Raw genomic sequence first — 22,530 nt, 5'->3', positions numbered from 1 at the left:
GTGGCTACCATATTGGACAGCACAAGTACAGAACATGTCTACTGCATGGAAAGTTCTTTTGGAGAGTGCTATTCTGCATCTCTCAGAACTGACTGGTATTGACCGCTGACTCACTGGCCCCTTAGCCCTTTAGCCTGCCTCCCTTCTCTACTTCATTTCCTCACTTTCTCTCCCTGTGTCTCAGTTCATTTATGACAATTTAACAAAATATCTTAGGAGAGGTCATTTATTAACTCAGAAATTTATGTTTTACATTTCTGGAGGCTGGGAAGTCCAAGATCCAGGTGCTGGCCGATTCGGTGTCTGGTGAGGGCCTTCTTGATGTTCTTTGCCGGGCAGAAGGGTGAACACTGCTTCCTCACACTGCAGAAGGCCAGAAAGGGGGCATACGCTGCGTCCTCACATAGCAGAAGAGCAGAAGAAAGTGAGGCCTGCCCATGAACCATTTGTAAGGACATGCATCCCATCCGCGTGGCTCCTTTCTCATGACTTGGTCACCGCTCAAAGGTTCCACTTCTGAACTCTGTCGCATTGGGGATTTAGTGTGAACGTGTGAAGGTTGGGGGGACATTCAAATCATTACACTCTACTTTCTGCAATCACCTCCCAAATAAACTTCCTGTTCCCACAACCTTGTCTCCCAGGCATAGGAAAGTCGGGGAAAGAAAGCCAATACCAACAAATGGCTTCCACACCCTACTCAAGGTGTGGCCCACGGGCAGGAGCTTGTTAGAAAAGCAGAAACTCAGGTCCCACCTCAGATTTCAGTAGGTCTGCATTTCAACAAGGTCCCCAGCTGATCTGTGGGCACAGAAGTTTCCACATGTCCGACGCTCTAGTTCTCTTAAAGAGAAGGCTTAAAAGTTCTAAAAGGAATACGCTATCATTGTTATTTCTTCCAAAATGCTGTCATCTTATATTTAAGGGGTTTTCATGTTTAAATTAGTTTTGTTTTTCATTTTTGAAAAATATGGATCTTTCCTAGCAGTTGGAGGTGCCTATCCTCCATGAGGACCAGGACCTGAGGAGAAAAGCAGCTCCTTTTTGCCTCCCCTGCTCAGCATTTTATCATAAGGAGATTTGGGAGCTATATACCTGACAAGGCTGTCCTTGTCCTTTCACAGCAGTGAGTGGACAAACCTCCCTCCTAAAGACAATGGGATCCTCCATCTAGAGCCAAATCTGTTCTAATTAGCTGGCTCTCAGGTTTGCAGTGGGAAAGTCTTCCGGAAGTTAATAACGGTACTTTGAGAATACCTGTCTCTAGCCTGCTTAATGGACATGACGATGTGAACATAAAATATTTTTCATTCCACAAAGAAAGTCTTTATTCTCATCCCGTTTCATGTCTCAGTCCTGGCTTTGCTTTGTTTTCAGTTAAATTATGTTCAAATCACACTTCCATCAGTGTTAATTTGGTGGCTTTTGCAATGTTCTTTAATTCCTCAGCTAGCAAGTGGCTTCTTCCCTGCTTAGCACTGATGGAGGCATTTTGTTTAGCTCAGGAATGTCTTTTGATTATTGGCTTGAATGACAGAGGACTATTTCATGCCCGGTGCTTAAATTTCCCCTTGATATTCGAGAGAGAATATCCTTTGCAGATACTTCTCCATGATCAGTAGAAGGAAAATTAGGCTTCTGCCTGTGTTACCCGAGTGCTATTTGATTCTTGACCCTTATAAAGGACATCTTGACCTTACTTACTGGTAAGACATGGAAAAGGTATTATGTGACTTCTAAGGATTGCGAAGCCCTGAAAAATTGATTGCTAGATATTGAAGCCTACAAAATCATTTTGAGCAGGTTTCTGAGGGGTCCCATGTGTGATTTAGTTGTTCTGACAAACACAAGATTGCTGTAAAGTAACTGTGATCCTTCCACACTTGCTGGTGAGTGGCCCCTGAATAGCTCCCCACTCAGCTCTTCTCACTATATCCTATATCACTAGCTGTCTCTGCTCTTCCTCCCAATACCACCACCATCTCACCAGAACTGACCATCAAGGAATGGACGCCTGGTCTAGCAGGGTCCCAGTGGACTCCGTTTTAATGCTTGTGCTGACTTGACTTCACTGAAGTTGGAAGATGGATGTCCACCTATACTGGTTGTTAAACATCCCCCGTGAGGATTCAATCATCTAATCATCTTGCTCTTGAAGAATGTGCAAGACATTTATAAAATACACCCAACTCTTAGAAAAGTAGGTCCTATAATTTGGGTGGGCTTTAAGATGGCAAGAGAATTAGATCATTTTCTTGTCCTTTCAATGGAGGCAATCCTCTTTTGTTTTGTTGTTATGTGTTTTGTTTTACTTTTTCATCTTCTTGCTTTTTTTTGGAGGTGAAAAAAATTAGGAAATGCAATTTTTCACTCATAAGTTACGCTTGACTTTTAATGTCTTTTAATACATAGAACCTGATTTGTCTCCATACCATGTTTCTAACTTGTTTTAAGATCCCAGTTCCATTAGGTACACAGAAAATGAAATGATGGGGGGGGGGAGAGAGAGAGAGAGAGAGAGAGAGAGAGAGAGAGAGAGAGAGAGAGAGAGAGAGAACATATTCCTCTTGCTTCCTCTTAGAGATGACTTTAGGGCCCCCTAGTGGCTGTTTTTTAAGACCTCGGGTTTCTTAGGATTAGGTCTCCTTGACCCTAAGAAAAAGAGACCTTTCAGAATCTCTTCTGGGACTGGTAGGATAACTGTATAGACAGAAATAAATAATGATTGATTTAAAGGATGCAATATATTTTTTTTAAATTTCTCAATTCTTAGCAAAACCTTTAGAAACAACAGAGACATCACCTTACATCCTTTATTCTGCATTCCTCATACTATATTATGCCATAGCCAAAATTCTTTTAAGACATTTATATCTTGGTTTGTGTGAAAGGGCAGTAATTTCTAGGCAATCACATCCAATCTTAGTTGCTTGGACTGGGGAGTTTAGAAGCTTCACAATTTTCCAAAAGAATTTTTAATAGGGTTTGGGTGGGGCTTGACAGATATGAACTTACCAAAAGATTCTGATTGTGGAATATTTCACTCCAACAGAATTCTTACGATTTAGAGCATTAGTTATGCCACTGACTTCAACATTGCAACCTTGAATTGATAGAGAAAAGCATTTCCACATTCAAGGTGTTTATTGATCAATGAAAATAAGTTTTGTGAAATCCCCTGGTAATGAATTATGTTCCTAATGTACTTCACTGCATATGGCTCCCTCCCCCACGATGGTCATATTTTTTTCTTTCCAAGATCTAGATTATGCACTACACTTGGGTAACTATAATGGAGATTTTTTCCCCCCACATGTTTATCTTTTAGTTTCTGATGCAATTCAATTATTTCTTTTTTTTCTTGTAAATTTCAAGTCTCTCTCTTCTTCCCCTTATTAATATGGTAATGTATTGTAATAATGCATTTTATGCCATTAATGAAGTGAAGCAAGACAATAAATAAAAAGAAAGCACAAATTCTTGCTTTAACTTTACCGGGTTCCGGGGCGGGGGTTGGAGTGGGGGAGGAGGAAAGGGGGAGGAAGGACATTCAGCTCGCAAAAAATAAAAATGATCCCCTTGTTTTCTGCGCGTTCTAGAACAGAGCTGCACGTCAAAGGAAGAACCGAGCTGCCTTCGAGCTAAAAGGCTTGGTATTAAACTTTGACACTTTAATGGTCTCTAGGATATTAGATGATATTTTATCATATAACGTTCTTCTCCGACACGGTAATGGCATCAAAAACATAGGATCTCTGATGCCTGCAACGTGCTCGGTGAGCTTCATCCCCGCAGAGATAAGACAGCAGGACCCCAGCTTCGCAGTTAACTTATCTCGAAGCTCCAAAGCCAAGGCTTTTTACTTCTTCGCCAGGGACGCTGCTGGGGAAACCGCTACCTTCTTTTCGCCTTCTCCTCGGCTAGGTCTGGCCCGGTCTGCCGCTGAGACTAGGTAAACAGCGCTCGCGAGCCAGGGAAGCGCCGGCGGTGGTGGGGGTCGTGGTTTAAGGAGGCTGGGGAGAGGCGGGGAGGGGGAAGGGTCCCAGCTGGGTCGAGCAAAGGGCTCGTGTGTTTACCCCGGGGGAGCCGGGTCTGAGCCGAGCGGTGGCCGGACCTCGGAGGACCTCGGCCCCCAGCCCGACCTCAGGGAGAGTGGTCAGCGCGGCAGCGCGGGCTCGGCGGCCTTTTCTCGCGCGCCCCTCTCCGCCCCGTTCTTCTCCTGCTCCTTCCAAGAACTCGGGTGGGCTTCCCGCTGCCTAGATCGAGGTGTGGAGCGAAGAGACGAGCGTCCAGATCGGAGGCAGAGACCCGCGGCCCGCGGGGTTCCGGAAAGGTGGGGAACCGGGGGGAAGGGGACCCCAGAAGCTCTGGGACCGAGCTGAGGAAAAACCGGGAGCTGGATCGCGCGCCCGCAGGAGCTCCGTCTCTGAGTCGGAGTTGTCCACCCCGGTGGCGTTCTCTTTCTCTCCCGGCCTCGGCTTTCGACTCCTTCAGATTTCTGTAGAGGGAGTCCCCCTCCTTCCACCCACTCTCACACCCTCTCCCCCTTCACCCCAACCAATTCCACCCACCCCTTGCGTGGCTCGGTGAGACTCGGCACCCCATCCTCGTCCTTAGGACCGGGAGGCTAGAAGTCCATTCAGTGGGATGTTGCGTTCTTGTATCGGGAGGGAAAGATAAAAAATAAAATCAGAACGGGGAGGGCAGTGAGTGAGTGTGAGTGTGTCTCGGGGGGAGCACCGATGTGCAGTTTTCCCTAAAGAATAGGGAGCCTCGGGCAGGATTCTTGGGTAGGGAGCCCAAAAGGATGCTGTCACAACCCTTCACCAGGGTTCTTCGCAGCGTCCCTCAGGCTGCCCCATACCCTGCCCACCTCCGAGAGAACGCGGCCCCAGCAGAAGGTGGAGGGGGGAAACTTCCTACTTTCCACGACGGCTGTTTCGTAAACCGGGGTGGGCAGGCTGCACGGCCCGGCCAGCCTGTGAGCGTCTCTACAGCGGCAGCTGCGGACCCGCTGCGCTTCCCTTCCCCCTCTTTCCATGAGGCACGCCAAGCCCGAGGCGGCCGGGAGCGGCCCGGGTGGGGGGAGAAGGGCGGGGAGCTCCCAGCCAGCACCCTTTCATCGCGATCCGGCCCGGGATCCCAGCTCCGGGTGTTGCCTCCACCTGCTGGCCAGCTAGCAGAAGAAGTAGGAGGGAGGAGCCTTATCGGGGGGCGGAGCCTAGGTGAGGGCGGGCTCTGGGTCCCTAGGCAGCGGCGCTGTCCATTGGTCGGCCGCGAGGTCACGGGGTTGGGGGCGGGCACCGAGGCGGGCTCCGGCCCCGCCCCCACTCGGAACCCGGCCGGGCTCGCGGTCCCCCCCAGCTTCACAGACATGACACAGACACACAGTCACTGCAGCTGCTGAGCGAGCCCGGCGCTCAGGGCACGCGGCGGCGGCGGGGCCAGCCCGGAGCCCGGACCCCAGAGCCCGCCAGCGCGCCCCCCCGCCGGCCCCCGCGCGGTGGCCCCAGCCTGCCGGGCGCGGGAGGGAGGCGGGGATCGCGGATCGCGCGCCGGCTCCGGCCAGCGGCGCCCGGCTGCCGCCGGCGGCTGCAGCGGCCGCTCAGCTCCGAGTGCCGGGCGCTCCAGGAAGCCGGCGTTCCTCGGAGGCACCGCGGCCGAGGCCGGCGAGCGCTCCTGGCGGCGGGGCCGCCCTCCCCGGCTCCCCGCACCCACCGTGCCGCGCTCCGCTCGCCGCGCCTCCGCTCCTGTGACCTTCCCGGAGCGCCACCCCCGGCCCCGCGCCCCCGGCCCCGCGCCCCAGGCCGGGGCGAGGCCCTCTCCAGCGCCTTCTCGTGAAGCCGCGGGCGGGCGGCGCAGGCCCGGGGGGAGGAGGCGCCGCGGTCGGCTGCAGCCCCCCCCAACCCCCGCCGCCGCGCTCGGCGCCCGGCCCGGCCCGGCCCGGCTGCCTCTGCCCCGCCGCTGCGCTGGAGCCGGGGCGGCCGAAGCTGGGGGCGCGGCTGCGCTCGCCTCACCCGGTCGGCTGCGGGCAGGCCCTGCCCTGAAGGAGCGAAGCGGGGCGAGCGAGAGGTGGAGCCCGCCCCGGCAGCGGACCCAGGCCCCAGCTCATGCGGGGCGCCCCTGGCTTGGAAGAGTCCTCCGGGCAGAAAGCAGCTCCAGGCGGCGGCCCGGGAGGAAGAGGAAAGGACAGTGCTCAGCCTGGGCAATCCGGACCTTTCCTGTCGCGTTTGCAGCCCCGGGCTGTCCCGAAGTCAGCTCTTGGCGCCGCTGCTGGGACTAGGGCAGCACCTGCCTGGACCCGGACTTGGACTCCCTGCTCCTCGTAGGCGGCAGCATCTCCACGCCACCTAGCTCTTCCGCGGTCTCCCTCTGCTTGGGGGCAGTCACGGCCAAGGTAAGAGCTCTGGGAGGCTAGTGAGCCGCCGCGGGGGCGCTCTGGTGAGCAACGCTGGACAAGTTCTCTGAACCTGTGGCTGGTACCCACTGTGCTTGGGATGCCAGCGGAGAGGAAGGCAGGCGGTCAAACCCTCTGTTGCTTGGGCTGGGAGCAATGGAGGGGCTGGAGGTGGAAGACCCTAGTCTCTGATGTCCTGGACTCCCTCAGGGCCTGCCAGGCTCCAGGCAAACAAACTGCTGATGGGGAGCAAGCCAGGAAGTTTCCCTTTAACAGCGTGAGGTGATGTGCTCGGCCCTGTGGCCACCTGCCTGGGCTTGTTGGTTGAGCACCTGTGCTTTGGGGAGCCTGTTGTGTTTGGACAGGTCCCTCTTTGTGCTACTCTCACCTCTTTCCTGAAGTGATGCTATAAACTTTTGTTTGCTTCTTGTTGCAGAGAGGACAATTTGGTGGTGAGCAGTCACAGCTTGCAAGTCCCTTTTTAGGATAGAGTGTGTGGTTGGCAACAGCATCTGTAGGCGAAAACTCCAGGAGCTTTGTCAGTTGTGCTAGACAAAGCTTCTTGTAAGGAGTGATCAATGTATACTGGCCCAGGCATTCTTGGAAATGTCACTGCTTGAAGGTTGGAGTGAGGATTCCAAAGTTTGTGCATCCTTCAGTTATTTTGTTCATCGAATTATTACCTTCTTTTAAATGCTCCTTTTAAAGGACCTGGTTTTACAAGCCTGTCCTTGCCTGTTTCAATTTATTAAACCTATGCACTTCCCAAGGAACCATCAGATTTTAAATGGGTCACTTCGGAAGGAACAGATTGTCTCTCACACACTCAGTCCATCCCCCGGGTGACCCGGTTTAATGGGGATAGATTTTCTCCTGTCCCTGTGCTGATGTACTTCGGTTGGGCAGGTTTCTGCTGAATTCTGAATCCATGAATTTTGTCACTCAGTCCATTAAAATCATCTCCTGAGGGAGCAAAATAGTGGCTTACATTTTCTGTGAATGTCACAGGAAGTTTTACAGGGTCTTACATAAGTGCCCCAAGAGAGAGAACCCGGGCTTCTGCTTCCTTCAAGGGGCTTCATGGTGGGGGCAGGTGGGGGCGTCCTTCTGCATCACCTAAATGCAGATCCCCCTCTCTCTGACACAGGTGGAGACCCCAAGTGCTTATTCACTCAGGGAGGCAGGCACCTCAGGCTAATTTTCCTCCTCACCTCTCCTGTCTTCCCACCTCAGGATCAGCTTTGATAGACTGAAGATAAGGGCAGGTTCTAAATTAGGAAAAGAACAGTGGTGGTTTCTTTTTCATCTCTCACAAATGGGTGACATGAATGAATTACTCTCTGGCATGCTTGGGCCTCGCTGGGTGTGGGGGGGGAGCTAAAGAAACCTGCTTTAGGTTTTCACACATCTCTTAAGTACCTCTAGTTTTCAAGAGTGCTCTACTTTAGTGAAAATTGCTTGAGGAGAACACGCATTTATCAAGCCTGGCCCTGTTAATTCCATTCCAGGAAGGAAGCAAACGATTTAGATCTTTGTGGCAACAAATCCGCCTAGTAGAATAGAGAGGTTTCTAAGGATCCTACGGGTCTGGGGTGAGCAGTAGCTGCCAGTGAGTGTAGATCCTCTTTGCTTTTCCGTCTTGGATGAGGTTTTGAAGCAAGCGAATGCAGATTCCTTTCACTGTCAACTACAACTGGAAGGGTCTTAGAAATGAAATGAAGGTTTTTGTTTTGTTTTGTTTATCTCGTCTTCGGTTTTGGAAGTGTTTCTGTCTCTTGGGAAGGTTGTCAAGGGTTCCCTTGGTTTTCGATTCCTGAAGTTGATCTGGAAGGCAGGAGGGCGGGTCCTGTAGTGTCTCCATCCTTCAGCCACCTACAGGACACTAGAGGGGACTAGTTTTCTATTCCATGGCCAATGAAGAAAGCACAGGGCCTGATGTTACAAAGCACTGTAGCTTATCTTTTAGAGCTCATGAACCTGACTTTTCGGTACCCAACAGGCGGTTGCACTAATGAATGGATTCTGAATGCTTCAACAATAGGCCTCTCACATCTAAAGTGTCATTTGGACAACTTAGAACTAGTTAACTGCAAAGTGTTTTGTGAAATTCTGAAAGACTCATTTATTGCTTCTAAGTATATAAGGGCTACGCGTTTTGGGAAGATGGATGCTCCTGCAAATTCTACCCTTTGGACATTTAACCATGCCAATTTTAAATTTCCTATTTGTAATCAGAAGTTCCCCTTACAGGTTTTTGACTGCATACCCCACACAGTCTTCATAAAATCACAATATTTCAAAACATCGCTAAAATTAACTCCATCACACTTAAAACTTTCTTGCTGTCATGTTTTTAATAAGTACGCATCTTATGCAGGTGTTAACATTTGATGGTGCGGTTGCACTTTTCTCTGAGATATGTTCTGTACTTTTAACAGTATTAAATCATTAGTGTCTGATTCTTACAGCAGAATTAGAAGATAATTGGTTCCCTGAAGAACAAAGCCCTCTTGTCCCCGCCTACCCACAATAACTGCGTTTTATCAAAGCTGACCCCAGAGGTGGGAAGACATGAAAGGTAAGAGGTAGAATCTAGAAATAACTGCTCATTTCAGAATACTGACATAAAAAAGGCGAATGCCACCAAGACTTAGGTCTTACAGCATTCTAAAAGGTCCAACTCAACATGTATAAGGAGACTGTGTGGGGCCTGCAAACCTGCCTGAGTTATTTCATTTCCTTGAACTCCTGAATCTGTTAGACTGTGTTTGTGACCCTTTGCTCATCTGTATAGCACATAGGTAGTTTAAGGGGAGCTGTTATTGTGGTGTAGGAAAAATGGTCAGCATAAAGCTTTATTTCTACTATTAGGCTTTGTAGGTTGATTCTCGTAGGTGCAGTATAGCCACGGGGTAAGAGATTGGAATGGGAAAATACCAATGCATTTGCCATTGAGCCCTGACTAATGAAAACTGATCCTGGAGGCATATTTGCTGTGGTCTAAGGCATGACTGAAGTCTTGTGAATTGAGACAGGAAAGGCTGCAGAGATACAGAAATAGTGAGACAACATGCTGGCTTTTCTTGGGGTCCATGATCAAGGTGAAGGTATCTTTGTGGACAGAGATTCTCTGAGAAGAGGGAGCAATACAGGCTTTGGGGCATGTGACCCAAGGGACTGAAAGCTCAAGGCACCTGCCATTGATGCACCTTGGGGATACAGCTACCTCACAGAATCTGCTAGTGTTGATGAGGTCTCCCTGCTCCACTCTGGAGTATTTGACATTGAGAGGTACTCACCATCTCTTTGTGACATTGATATTTGATGAGTGAGTGATAGGCAGAAGGCAGTTTGTTACATATATTTTAGAAGACATTTCTCCTTTTAATTTAACATTAAGTGAACATTTACACTGTGGCAGGTGCCATGTGCTATACTGTGGTCACAGAGGTTCTGCATTTAGCTTCTAGTCTTTTAGGGGAGGCAGACAGTTAGCTATTGCTGTAAGCTAAGGACTAGCATGCAGGTTTGTTCAAAGGATGACTTTGAGCTTGCAGGGATAGTAGGAAGGAAGTGAGTCCCAGGTAGACAGACAGCATGAGAACTTCAATGTGTCTAGTGTATACGGAGAGTACTCAGTAGTTAGTGTGACTAAAAGGTGAAATGTTCCAGAAAAGGCAAGCTTGGTGCTAGAAGGGCAATACTTTGATAGAATTCTCTGCTGAGGACTGTGTTACAGCTTCATGCTCTATGGATTCAAATGGTGGCAAAAATGGTTGCTGGATAAGATCCCAGAATACTAGTTGATTAATCCACATTGTTATTAAATACAGAAAAAGATTTTTCTATTTCTTTCCTTTTGGGGGGTCCATTGTCCTTCTACATATAGCATTTGCCTGTTCTTTCAAAAACTATTAGCAATGCAGACAAGGGGTGTCCATCAACCCTAAGTCTGCCCTCTTGTGTACATGAATTACATGTGGGGTTTTCATTATGTGATTATGCAGCAGTGGGAAAAATGACAATGTAACTTGACAAATGATATAGTATGAAAAAAAAAACCTCTTTTCTATAAGAACAAATTCCATTTTGTCAAATTTGTTTCTGGATGGAGTTGTGGTTGCATTTAACACTTGAACAAGGTTCTTGTGTTATAATTATTTCAATTCTGGCCTAAACTTTCTTTGCTGTTGGAAAGGAAGAGATTTATAATATTGAGAGTAGAAGTGTGTATGTGTGCATGTTTTGTGGGTTGGGGAACTATAATCATCCATCCCTTAGCCTTAGCATCTGTAGGGTTTGCTTCTAGGATGTCCCTGCAGATGCTAAGATCCACATATGACCAGGTTGCTTATTTTAATGTCATAGTATTCGCATCTAATCTTTGCAGTTCTCCCATATACTTTAAATCATCTCTAGATTTCTTAAAATACCTAATACAATGTAAATGCTGTGTAAATTGTTGTTTAGGCAACAATGACAAGAAAAAAAAAGTCAACATGTTCTGTATAGATAAAGTTCTTTTCCTGAATGATTTCCATCTCAGGTTGGATCCTGAGATGCAGAACCCCAGAACCCAGTGATCTAGAGGGCTGACCATATATGGTGAGGAATATAGGCAATGCTGTAATTTCCTGGAGTATATTAGAGGTAATGGAAAATCGTAGTTACAGTGGTGGTTTCCAGGATCAAGTATATTTTCAGAAACAGGAGCCAGAGGACAGAGGTGGTAAAAGTTGAAAGTGCTCTTGCTCTCATGCTTGCCTTTGCCCCTTTGTAGAGTAGAAGACAGGGTGGTTTAAGTAAAATCAGGAGATCTGGGGACTGGTCTTGCTTCATCCTATGCTAACTTGCTCTGTGGCCTTAGAATGCTTCTTGACATCTCTGGATTTTCCAGGCACTGTCTCAATAAGTAAAGCATTATTTATCTACTAACTAGGAATTTAGACGCCAAGTGAGGGAAAGGGCTCACCTGAGCCAGTTAGCGACAAAGCTCAAACTACTCCTTAAGGGTTTTAGCTTACTGGCTGTGAAATGGGAAGAGGCCTGGCCAGGTCAAAGGTGTACTTTATCTTGAAATATAAAACATGGCCAGAAGGCACCACCAATGAACAGAAGTGCAGTCTTTGCTGTGTTGGCCTTAGACTCTGCATAGTGCAACCCCTCCCATACAGGAGGCATTTCCACCTACACTGCTAGCCCTGCCTGCTTACCTCATACTGTGGAAACCTGTTGATCCTGGAATGTTGCACTGTTCCTAAGTTGCCACTTGAGAACCAAGTGCTTTGCGATTAAAAAAAAAAAAAAAAAAAAAAGTTGACCTGTTTCAATTGTTTCAAAATTTAGTGGATACAAACTGAGTTGATCCTTCAAGATTTTGCTGAAGCCTGGACTGCAACTTGGAAAGGGAATCCCTTCCTTTTGACCTTGTAGGGGAGCTGTTGGGTAAATATGAAGGCAAAGATCTTATGAAGAAAAACAGAGCAGAAGAACAATTGTGACCAAGGACGGTCAGGAAAAATGCAAATGACTTGTTTCTGAGCTTCCAAATTTGTGAGTTGCTTCTAAGAGGCTCTTCACCACCACTGGCCTCCTGGGGGTGGAGGGCATTGTCCATTAGGAGGAGGAGATCTGGACTAAGTGCAATGTAAATGTTAGGTGTGTTGCATTATTATTTCAATATTGAAGCTAAGTGAGCGAGCTCTCTATTTCAAGAGAATTGTCATATGAAATCTGATTTTAAAACCAAGTAATTTAAGAGAAGTAATTATTTGAGGACAAAAGGATTTTTGTTTTACAAAAGGGATTTATTGCAAGCCTCCTTTTAATAGCTAGTTCCTTTATTGTATTTGAAATTATTTGATTAACATAATCATGATGGACACTTTGGGGAGCCGCACCTGTTTGTTACAACCAAGGACTTTTTATACATAAACTGAAATCTTTTTTTTTAAGATATAACCCAATACATTCATCTACTGATGAATATTTTTATAGGAAGAAGTACAGGAAATATAAACAGTCACAACTGCTAAACTGTCACATGGAGTCACTTATTCTTGGTGGATTGATTATTTAACTGTATTCTTCCTGGAGGGAAAAATCATAACTCCCTATGTACAGGAGTCCCTCACCCACTCTCACATTATACTTCTAAGAATATTTCAAAAATAGAAACAGTTTAAAAGTAAATTAGGTAAGAATTTCCAGGATTCAGAGTCTTCATAACAAATCATTTTGTTGCAGCTAAAGTAGTGGGGGCGTGGATGAGACACGTAAAAATAAAATAGCATTCATGAGTGTCCACTGGTTCTTCTTTCACTTAATAGAATTGTCTAGGGCTTATAAAACTTTATTATTATTATTATTATTATTATTATTATTATTATTATTTTGGTTCCTTATCTCTTATGGAAATTTCCAAAAAAAAAAAAAAAAAAAGAATTTGGTCTAGAAATGGAATAAGATGGAGGCGTTTAAGGTTCCAGAAGTAATTTTGGGCAATCTGGAGTTGTAGGTAATCACAGGCTGGTGCTGGAATTGAAAGTGCAGTCTCACCTATAATTTGAGCCTCTCTTGTTGCATTATGGACTGTGCTTAGGACAGGCAGTAGACACAGATGGAAATGGAGCCCTCACTACTAGGAGAGCTTTGCTCTTAACACAGTCCTTTTCTGAATTATGAAGGCCAATTGGGAAGAAGGGGCCTGGCTGATCTTCCCAGCTTTCCACCATAGCATTAGAATTTAGGAGGATTTATAGCAGAATATGGATATGTGGAGATTTCTTTCTTCTTTTTTTGAAATTTATATTTAACAGGGAATCCTGGACTCCTGAGTGTTCATTCTGTGGTTAGGAATTGCTTCAGCTGCCTTGGATACACGAGACACATATTTGTTATTATTGAGTAAGGTTAACATTATTGTAGCTAACTGGAACCATCCATTACTCCCTTTAGTTTCCAGAAAATTGTGCAGGTTGTAATAAACCAGCACTATTTGCATCCCAGCCTGGTTGACAGACATCAGCTGTCATCTGAAAATGGCATTTAGTGGTTGCTTCAGGAACCACAGGAGGAGCAGGCAGAGTGACAGGTGGGGTGCTGCCTGGTGCTTAGTAGGTCTGCATTAAATAGGTAATTGTGTCTGCTCTGAATGGTATGTTGAAGGAGTGAATAGTGGCTTTTTCACAAAGACAGTAGGGTGAGGGAGAGGTGGGCGCCTTACAGAATGACAGTAGATTTAAGTGGTGACATCAGTATAGACTTGGACTCCTTGAGGCCACTCCAGGAAGCTTGCATTTTAAAAATAGGAAGGACATTTCATATCCACAAGCCGAATTCTGTGAGGGACCATTGTTGCTGTTCTAACATGGACGGCTTTGTGGGAGAAAGCAAGCAAAGTACAATAGCAAAACAATCCCGAGTTTTCTCTCCTCCGGGTTGGGAGGGATCCTGGCTTGTCCGGAATGAGAAGAGTGGGCATGCTCTGGAGCCTGTACATGCCACGATGTCTTGGAAAGGCCTTGGGAAGCATTTGCAGAGCCACAGGCCTCAGGTGACTGCAGAAGGTGGTCTTTTCAGTGCTGGTGATGATGGACGTGGCAGTGCAGTGGTCCCTTCCTGCTGGTCTCTGTGTGAGGAGGGTGGGGTGGGCCTGGGAATGGAGCGAGGGCAGAGCCCTTCTCTGCCACGTTGTTTTTTTCACCCCCTTCTCTGTTATGCCCCCACCTGGGTTTCAGGTCCCCCACCTGGGTTTCAGGTGTCGCCAGCTCTGGCGGATGGCTTTGCTGATTAAGTAGAGGTGCTGTGCTGAGATACCACCAAGCCCCAGGAGAACTCTGAGCCGTTCAGACCAACCCCTGCATTTTACAGCGGTGGACACTAAGGCCAGGGCCGTAAAGAGAATTATCCCGGGGCCAGTGGCCCAGGCTCCCCACGGAGGCCAGCGGCCCTGCCTTCCACACTGCACACTTACCTTCCAGGCGGGTCCTCAGCCCCTCCCCTCCTCTTCCACACATTCATCTGTTCCACAGCTAAAAGCGCCTTCTTGGGTGCTTGCTTTGTGTTGGGCAGTGCCTCCATTTGATCACTTAAAGTCATCTCATCCTTACAGAATCCCTGTGAGCTGAGGATCTTACTTTCCTACTTCCCAGGTGTGGAAGCTGAGGCTTGCCCCGGGCTCGCACCTGGGAGTATGAAGCAAGGATAAGGACTCCTACTCTAGCTGTTCTGCAGGTCTCAGTGCTGACCCCACCCCTGACTTCTCCACTCCTAGCCTATTGGCTGTGGTCTAGTACCTCAGGGCTGACCACGCCCTTGATTTCTACACCTCTAGCCTATTGGCTGTGGTCTAGGATCTCAGGGATGACCCCGCCCCAGGCTTATTGGCTGTTGCCTAGCAAAGCCCCTTGCCTTCCAGCTTGAGTTACCTTGATGCTGTTGCCTTCGCTGGAGCAAGCCCACCATCCTCTCTCTCATCCCTGTCTGGTCTCTGTGACACTGTATCTTTATGGTGTTCCCTCACTGGCCAAGCCCGCGTTTACCAAGCCCTTGCAATATGCAGGTTCCTGCTGGACAGCAGGAATAGAGCTGTGGAGCTCCCTCATTCATCCAGTAGCCTGGGTTTCTGTTAGCAGATGAACTTGGGAGTCTAGGTTAGGGCTGTGGGAATTGGAAAGGCAGGGTAACTTTTGATCAGGGTGAGGGTATATTGAAATCTGTCTTATAGGAAGATGAAGTACAGTGCTGGGGACAGATTAGAGTAGGGAGAGATGGAGGCTGAGAGGCCACTGGATGGGACTTTGCACCAGTTCATTGAAGTCTTAGTTTGTGTTCTGCTGCTATAAGGAAATACCCAAGATTGGGTAACTTTTAAGAAGAGGTTGATTTTGACTCAGAGTTCTGGAGGTTGGGAAATTCAAAAGCATGGCGCCATCATCTGCTTGGCTTCTGGTGAGGGCCTTGTGCTGCTTCAGTGGATGGTGGAAGGCAGAGGTTTAGCAGGAGTTTGTAGAAAGAGAAGAGGGCGTGGTCAGCCCTGAGGTACTAGACCAAAGTCTGAACTCACTTGCATGAGAAAAGTATTAATCCACTCAGGAGTGCACCCACCATGATCCAGATGCCGCCTGCCTCCTGACACTGGTACACTGAAGAATTAAGGTTCCAATGCATGAGCTTTTGGAGGGGCCCTACTCAGACCATAGCAATATATGACATTCTAAGGGCTCTGGGCTATAACTGTTGCATAGGACACAGTGGACAGAATCCCCTGAATTTTTTCCTCCACATAAATCATAGGCTTATGAGCCTCTGAAGTCTGAGATGATTTTCATTGTGCTGTGCACTGAAAAGTGACCTCATTGGAATAAAGTCCACTTGTGACCTAACCAGGAGTTCTTAAAGTAGCACTTTCTCCTCTGGCTGGGATGGGGATGGGGCTTTGGTGAAGTACACTCTCTTCCTGGGGAGGCGGGGGTTGTTGAAATGTGCCCAGAGTTTTGTAGAACAACCATTTCCCCAATCTTGGATGATACCCAATATGGGATGTAAGAGAGAAAATTCGCCTTTTCCTTGTGAGTGGCTCCCAACACAACTGTGGAGAGCTTTGAGCAAAATGCTCAGAGCTCTCACATCTGGGCTCACCTTAGAAATGGGGTGTGTGCCTTGGCCCTGAGACTGCCCGTGCTTCTCTGCCGCTTGCTGCCAGATGATAGTGCAGGCTTTGGAAATGGTAGTCAGTCAATTTTGGATAACAAGAGCTTTCAAACAGGATGGTCCAATCACTTAGAGATAGAGAGTCATCATTTCTCATCTTTAAGGAAAGAGTGTTTTTGAAGACAGTTCTGTGTACTTACCCTTACTCCCTCACAATCAGCCACGGGAACACATCCACCTTTCTCATCAGGATGCGCAAAGCTTGTTCTCAATCCGCCCCTGCCTTAGCCTCCTTGTCACCCCTCCACCACCCCTGTCTCAGGCACCACCAATCCATAAATCCTTAGTTTTCTCCCTGACTGGATTTCTTGCCCTTGAACCCTTCGAGCTATGCACATACCTCTCATCCTGCTCGCTCACCGTTTCCTTGTTTTTCTGGCTGGGACATTCCTGTTTTCCCTTCAGAACCAGCTCAGGCCGTAGACAGTCCTGCTACTGGGTACTGGGTGGCTGGGTCCCTTACCCTGACTCCTGCTGCTGCCCTGGCTGTGCTGTCTGCCGACATCTTGGACTTGGCTACATCTTGCCTTTCAGGAAAGATGTCAGAACTCAGGATCTTCAGGTGCACCCTGTACCGGGGATGTGCTGTCTTTCTTTTAAGAGCAGCGACGGTGGTTGCTTTGGATTTCGTAGTCGTTATGGGCCAGGTGTATTGTAACCTTTTCTGGCTTAGTGTTGGGGATGCTACTGTGCTGTAGGTGAGGTGGCGGGAATTTGCTTCTCAAGGTATTCCTGAATCTAAAGAATGAATTCCTCCCTCGCCCCGCCACCAAGAACTGGAGTGACAATTGCTTCTCCTGGCCCGCATTGATGCTCTCCAGAAATCTGGTGGTGGTGATGGAGGTGAGGTGGGGACATGGTCCTTGCCATATCTGGGTGTGTCTTCACACAAACCCTTGAGGGCTGTGTGCGGACCTGAGGGGGAGGGTGACTTGGAGATCATTGGTACCCTTCCTTCCTCTTCCCTCCCTCAAGCCTTTGACTCTGGCTTGATCCTTGGGTGCTGATGGATGCTTTGACCAGGGCTTCTGTTTAGTAGGTTTAATACCATTTGACATTTCTTAAAGAACCAGATACAGAATGCCAGTTATAATTGATTGAGAAATATCAGCCGGTTCTGGGGAGTGGCTCTGAAGGACTGGGTGAATTTGTGTAGAAGCTTAGCAGCAGCGTCCAAAGACTCCATGCACGCGCACACGCGCGCGCGCGCGCACACACACACACACACACACACACACACACACATACTTATGTCAGAATATTTAGTACTGCCTCTGATATTTCTGAGGTCCATTTGGGTTTTTATGCACTGCCCTTGTAAGCCAAGCTTGGGTGCTGCATGAATAAGTTCGCTCAGCAAATCACAGGGCTGTGGCAGAGGAGTCCTGTGCCTGTTGGAGGGTTTGTGTGACCCAGAACTTTATCAGCTTGCGGTGGCACGAGGCTTTGGTTGTGTGGGTCATGACACCCCGCTGCTTCTCCAGAGGTGGTCCAGGAGAAGCAGGAGATGCTTTCTCTGGTGATAGTTTTTGCCATTTTGTTTTCTCTTCTTCTTGAGTTTGTCCATGAATCCTGTGGAAACAGCCTTTTTGATCTCATTAAATCTGTTAATGTGTGTGTACTGTTGAGGACGCATTCAATAGTGTTCGCTGTTGTAGTTGCTGTTATTTAGAGCTTTGTCACCATATCTGACCCCTTATCGTGGGTGTGCTTGGCAAAATAAGGAGGCAAATGGCATGCTTTGCCCACTAGTCACCTGAGACCATTTTCCAGGAGTCTTATGTCCACCCTGATTTTTTCCTCTCTTAGAAAGTTTAGGCTCTGACAGGTAAAGAGATGAGAAACTATGAAAGGCATAGGAAATGGCTCTGCCTTAGCAAGGTGCTAGGAATACCGAGTGATCGTGGGTATAATTACAGCTACCATTTGTTGAATGCTACTTATGTGCTTGTGGGACGTCTTTTACATGCATGATGTCTTTTGGTCCCCATTACAGCCCTCTGAACTGAGCACTTTGATTTTAGAGGTAACGAAGGAAACTGGGGTTTGGAGAGATTTGTTATTTGCTGAAATGATAAAGCTGGAGACCCTAGCCCAGTTCTGTCTCCAGGTTATTGGCGTTTCATCTTTGTCCTGTTATTTTCTAACCCAGGTATCTTGATTTTGAAATATGGTGATTCTTGACGTTGGACCAGGGGATCCACAGGTATGAAGAGTTTTAAGGAAATCGACTTCTAGATCTTCAGCCTCACATACATGCCCATCCTGACATGGAGCATCCTGAGACCACCCCTTACCTACTCTGTGGTTCTTCTCCTACTTTCCCTTTCCTCGTTTCCTTTCCTAATTCATAAAGGCAATGTGCTGACGTGAGGGGGAGGGGGACTTGAAGATCATTGGTACCTTTGATAAAGGTACATCACTTGCCTCAGACTAATCTTACATTGGTGTGTTGTTCTGGGTATAAAAATTATCAAGGGTGCCAAAGAAAGGGACTGTTTGAAATTGCAATATGAGAACCTTCTCTTCCACAGGGCTGCCCCTTCCCCTGTTTCTTTTACCTGCTGAACTAGGTGCTACAAACAGGGAATTTGGGTCCCTTTCTTACGCTAAGAAGTACTATAAATTTTTGAATACTTAAAAAATAACTTGCGCTTGAATTTTTAAAGTGAATGATGGATATCAGATTGCTAGATTCCATTTAAAAATATGATGTGGGAGTTTTATTTTAAAATGTTAATGTTTACCATGTGCTGAAATTATATCCTTAGAAATTATTTAGTGTTTGATGAAAACTCTAGATGTCAGCCTAAGAACAGGCAAGGTGGTACAAGTTTTTCAAATTTCAGAATAAAAAAAGCTTGAAGATCAATGTCCTATATACTTTCCCCAACATACTGAAGTAAAATTACCGAGTAGTTTTAAGTTGTTTTTGTCCTAGACCTTTATTTGCCTAAAGATTTGTTTCCATAGAATTTCAGAGACATCAGTCTCTCCTACAGCTCATAGATTGCACTCATGATTAAGGATCCTTCAAATTATATGGGGTAGATTCAGGAAAATGAGAACACACTTTAAATTTTGGTGAAACCTTACACATATATTTAGACGTGTGATTTTGTATACCAGAGTATCTTACAAACTCATTAAGAACTGTCTGAGGCATAAATGATAGGAACTTAATTCATACTCATGTTGAGTAACATCAATAACAAGTCAACTTTATCTGCTCAAGTAACTGAAAGTGGAGGGAAGCATCAGGCAGGGTTGAATCCAGGTTCCCAGGACTGCTCCCTCCCTTGGCTCTGCCTTCTGTGTTAGGTTCAGAATCCTATGTCACATCCCTGGAGTGGGTTGGGTGAGGGGGTGAGTCCTCCGTGCATTATGGGTAGAGTGGGACAGGGTGTTTAGGCACAGAGTTCCAACATGTTCAACATGAAGATTAAGATGTTGAAGTCCTGTCAATCAGACCCAGGCTCTCTTCTCTAGCCCTGTGTTCTCCTGGCTCACCCACCACCACCATACCAGCCCGTGTGCCGACTGCTGTTGTTCAGTTTGAAGCAAAGCTTATTGTGTGGGAACGCCTTTCCCTTTAGTAGGAGTGGCGAGAAGTCAAGGTACGGTGACAGGAACTGGTTGTAGGTTTTGCCAAAAATGCTTGGGATCAGATAGTGAGAATCTGAACCTTCTTCTTTAGGCTCTGTGCTACCACGTTGGAATTGTGACGTGGCCACTGCAGGTCACAGCCTCCTAGATAAACTGGGAGAGTGGACTTTGGTTGCAGAATGGGTTCCATGACTTTTGGGGGGAGTGCGGTGAAAGGCTGCCCCATGATGGGACTTTGACATTGATTTGAACAGCACGTGTTAAGCTGGCCCTCTTTACTCTTTCCATGGAGCATGGAGAGAGGGTTAGGTGGCCAATGGTTCTCTAGGGCTTTCGTGGTGCCAGATTGCTGAGTGTGAGACACCCCTGTCTTCCTGTTTATATGTCTCAGGGAACAGATTTTGCAAGGGCAGGGTTTCGTGAGTGCGTGGACCCGGTCACGAAAGGCCACTGTTGTGTCAGAATGACTTCCCTTCTCACCCTGAGCACACTCCCTTCCAGGCTGTGCCGATGACAAACCTGTCCATTATTCTACCTTGTCAAGAAGTTGTCATCGTTCTCGCTTCTGCATTAATTATTGTTTTAACATGCCTTGTGTGCTCATTGTCTGGTCTGTGTTTGTAATGGAACATCACAGCTGAAAAGATGTGTGGAGTAGGTTGCTGCTTGTCAAATTGTAGTCTTTTCATGTCAAAAACCCAAAATCACCCATTTAACTTTTGCTTACCTGCAATCCAAAAATTTCCAACCGTAAGGCTTTGGAAAAGCTAATCGCTACAAGATGTGATTAAAGTGTACATGTGTTAATATGGGATGAGGATGAAGGCCCAAGAGATCCATATGTGTGTCACCATCCCCTCCTGTGCCAGTGCAGATTGGGTTGGTCGATTGGGGATTGTCTTCTTGGAAAGCTGTTGAGTCCCTGAGAGAATAGGATCCAGGGTCCAGAGGTTTTGACAGAAACTGTTTTTTTATTATTATTTCTGTGTTGAAGTTTGCTAACTCATCTTGGATAAAGGATTCAACTTCTTTGAGTTAGTTTCCCGTGACTGCCATTACAAAGTACCACCCTCTGGATGGTTTAAATCAATAGGAAATTATTGTCTCACAGATCTGGAGGCCAGAAATTTAAAATCAAGGTGTCTCAGGGTTGTCAGTGCCTTCAGGTGAGAATCCTTCCTTGCTTCTTCTAGCTTCTGGTGTTGGCCAGCAGTTCTGGTCCTGCCTTTGCTTGTGGACACCTCCCTCCTGTCCCCTGGCCATCTATCTGTACATGTCTGTGTTTAAATTTCTCCTTTTTATACAAAGACCAGTAACATTGAATCAGGGCCCACCCTAATGACCTCATTTTGACTTGCTTACATCGGTAAAGACCCTATTTCCAGAAAATGTCACATTCTACAGAGGTGCTGGGAGTGGGGGGCACAATTCAACTGGCCATTGTCTCAGAGCTGGTTTTCCTCTGTGAAGCACAGTTTGTCAGCCGTTCCCACCTTAAGTGTAAACATCAGACACAATCTAGAAAGTGTCCTGGAACATACCTGGTCTCTGACTCGCAAGGTCTCTGACTTATGATGGTTTAATAGGAGTTTTTGATTTGAGGATGCTGTGAAAGTTGTATGCATGCATTAGAAATCACACTTTGAATGTTGCATTTGGATCTTTGCCCAGTTGTTGTGGGGTCGCCCTTCTCTTGAGATGCTGGACAGCAGCATAGAGCTGTGGCTTCCAATCATCGGCTCCCTCAGAGGGGTCAACAGCTGTACTGTACAGTTGTGTTGCTGAGCTGCGGTGGTTGATTGGTTAGGAGTATTATTGTCCATGCATTTTTGACATATGATGTTTTCACCCACACTGGGTTTATCACGAAGATAACCCTGTCATAGGTTGAAGGTCACCTGTCTATATCCTCATGAAGGCTGGAGACCCCATGAGATGTTAGATGCTCTTCATTCCAGATATGTGATATCAAATAAGCATTTGGGTTTGACACATGATAAGTTCTGTGAGTTTTTTTAATTAAAAGTCCTCTGGGATGTCTGAATGTCTGACTTGAGCTGCCTGATCTGGGGCAACTAGGAGCCCATTGGTACCAGAAAGGAAGGGGAGCCCATCCAGAGGTGGAGCTCTGCCCCTGAGAGTCTGGGACTGCTGAGTCACCTGCCTCATCCAGGCTGGATGGCCACTCACTCCTGCCCTGTGGTGTCATTTGGGCATAAATCCTGAGAAGTCTGTCCCAACTCTTGAATCTTTCATGGAGAGCGTGGGAATGTATTTTGGTTTTATTGGTTTGTTTTCATGAGCTGTGTTTTGATATTCAAAAGAGGTTCACTCAGGGGCAGAGGCTAAGAATGTTTTCTGACGGTGTTTCTCTTTTGCTTCTTCCTAATCACTTGCAATTGTAAGGGGAAAAAAGGAACAAAACAAACACAACAACCCTCCAGACCCTCCAGTGACATTGAAAGGACCTGGTTCTCTGCCTTCCTTTTTACATGCAGCGTGGATTGTTAGCATATTCTCGTCACTGGATCAGGATTTCTGAGGGTTGCAGGGGGCCAGGCTCAGTTTGCTCAGATTCTTTCCTTCCTTCACTCATTCAGTGAACGCACAGCGTCTGGCCATCGGTGATGTGCCAGACGCTGTGCTGGGCACTGGGGTGAGGAGAAGAATGAGACCACGTCCCTGCTTGCAAGCCGTGTTCTTCTGGGAGGCTTGGTTCCCCGTGACCGGGCTGGGTTGTCTCCTAGCCCTCATGTTTCCAGACACTTTTGCCACTTGCCACCTGCAGTTCTGAGCTAAAAGCGACCATATAT

General features: G+C 47.2%; 1 protein-coding gene across 2 annotated transcripts in view; it reads left to right on the top strand.

Moving 5' to 3' along the window:
* The first annotated feature begins 5,369 nt into the window (after positions 1-5,369).
* The window catches only part of LARGE1 (LARGE xylosyl- and glucuronyltransferase 1), a 490,254-nt gene continuing 473,093 nt past the window's right edge, over positions 5,370-22,530 (top strand). For both annotated transcript variants that reach the window (XM_081309721.1, XM_081309722.1), the window contains exon 1: positions 5,370-6,397. The gene's annotated coding sequence lies outside the window, so the exon portion shown is untranslated. The remainder of the gene's footprint in view (positions 6,398-22,530) is intronic.

Source organism: Spermophilus citellus (assembly GCF_964194105.1).
Source record: "Spermophilus citellus genome assembly, chromosome: 10".
Classification (NCBI taxonomy): Eukaryota; Metazoa; Chordata; class Mammalia; order Rodentia; family Sciuridae; genus Spermophilus; species Spermophilus citellus.
Note: the sequence above shows the minus strand (reverse complement) of the source record. Positions and strands in the feature narration are given on the sequence as shown.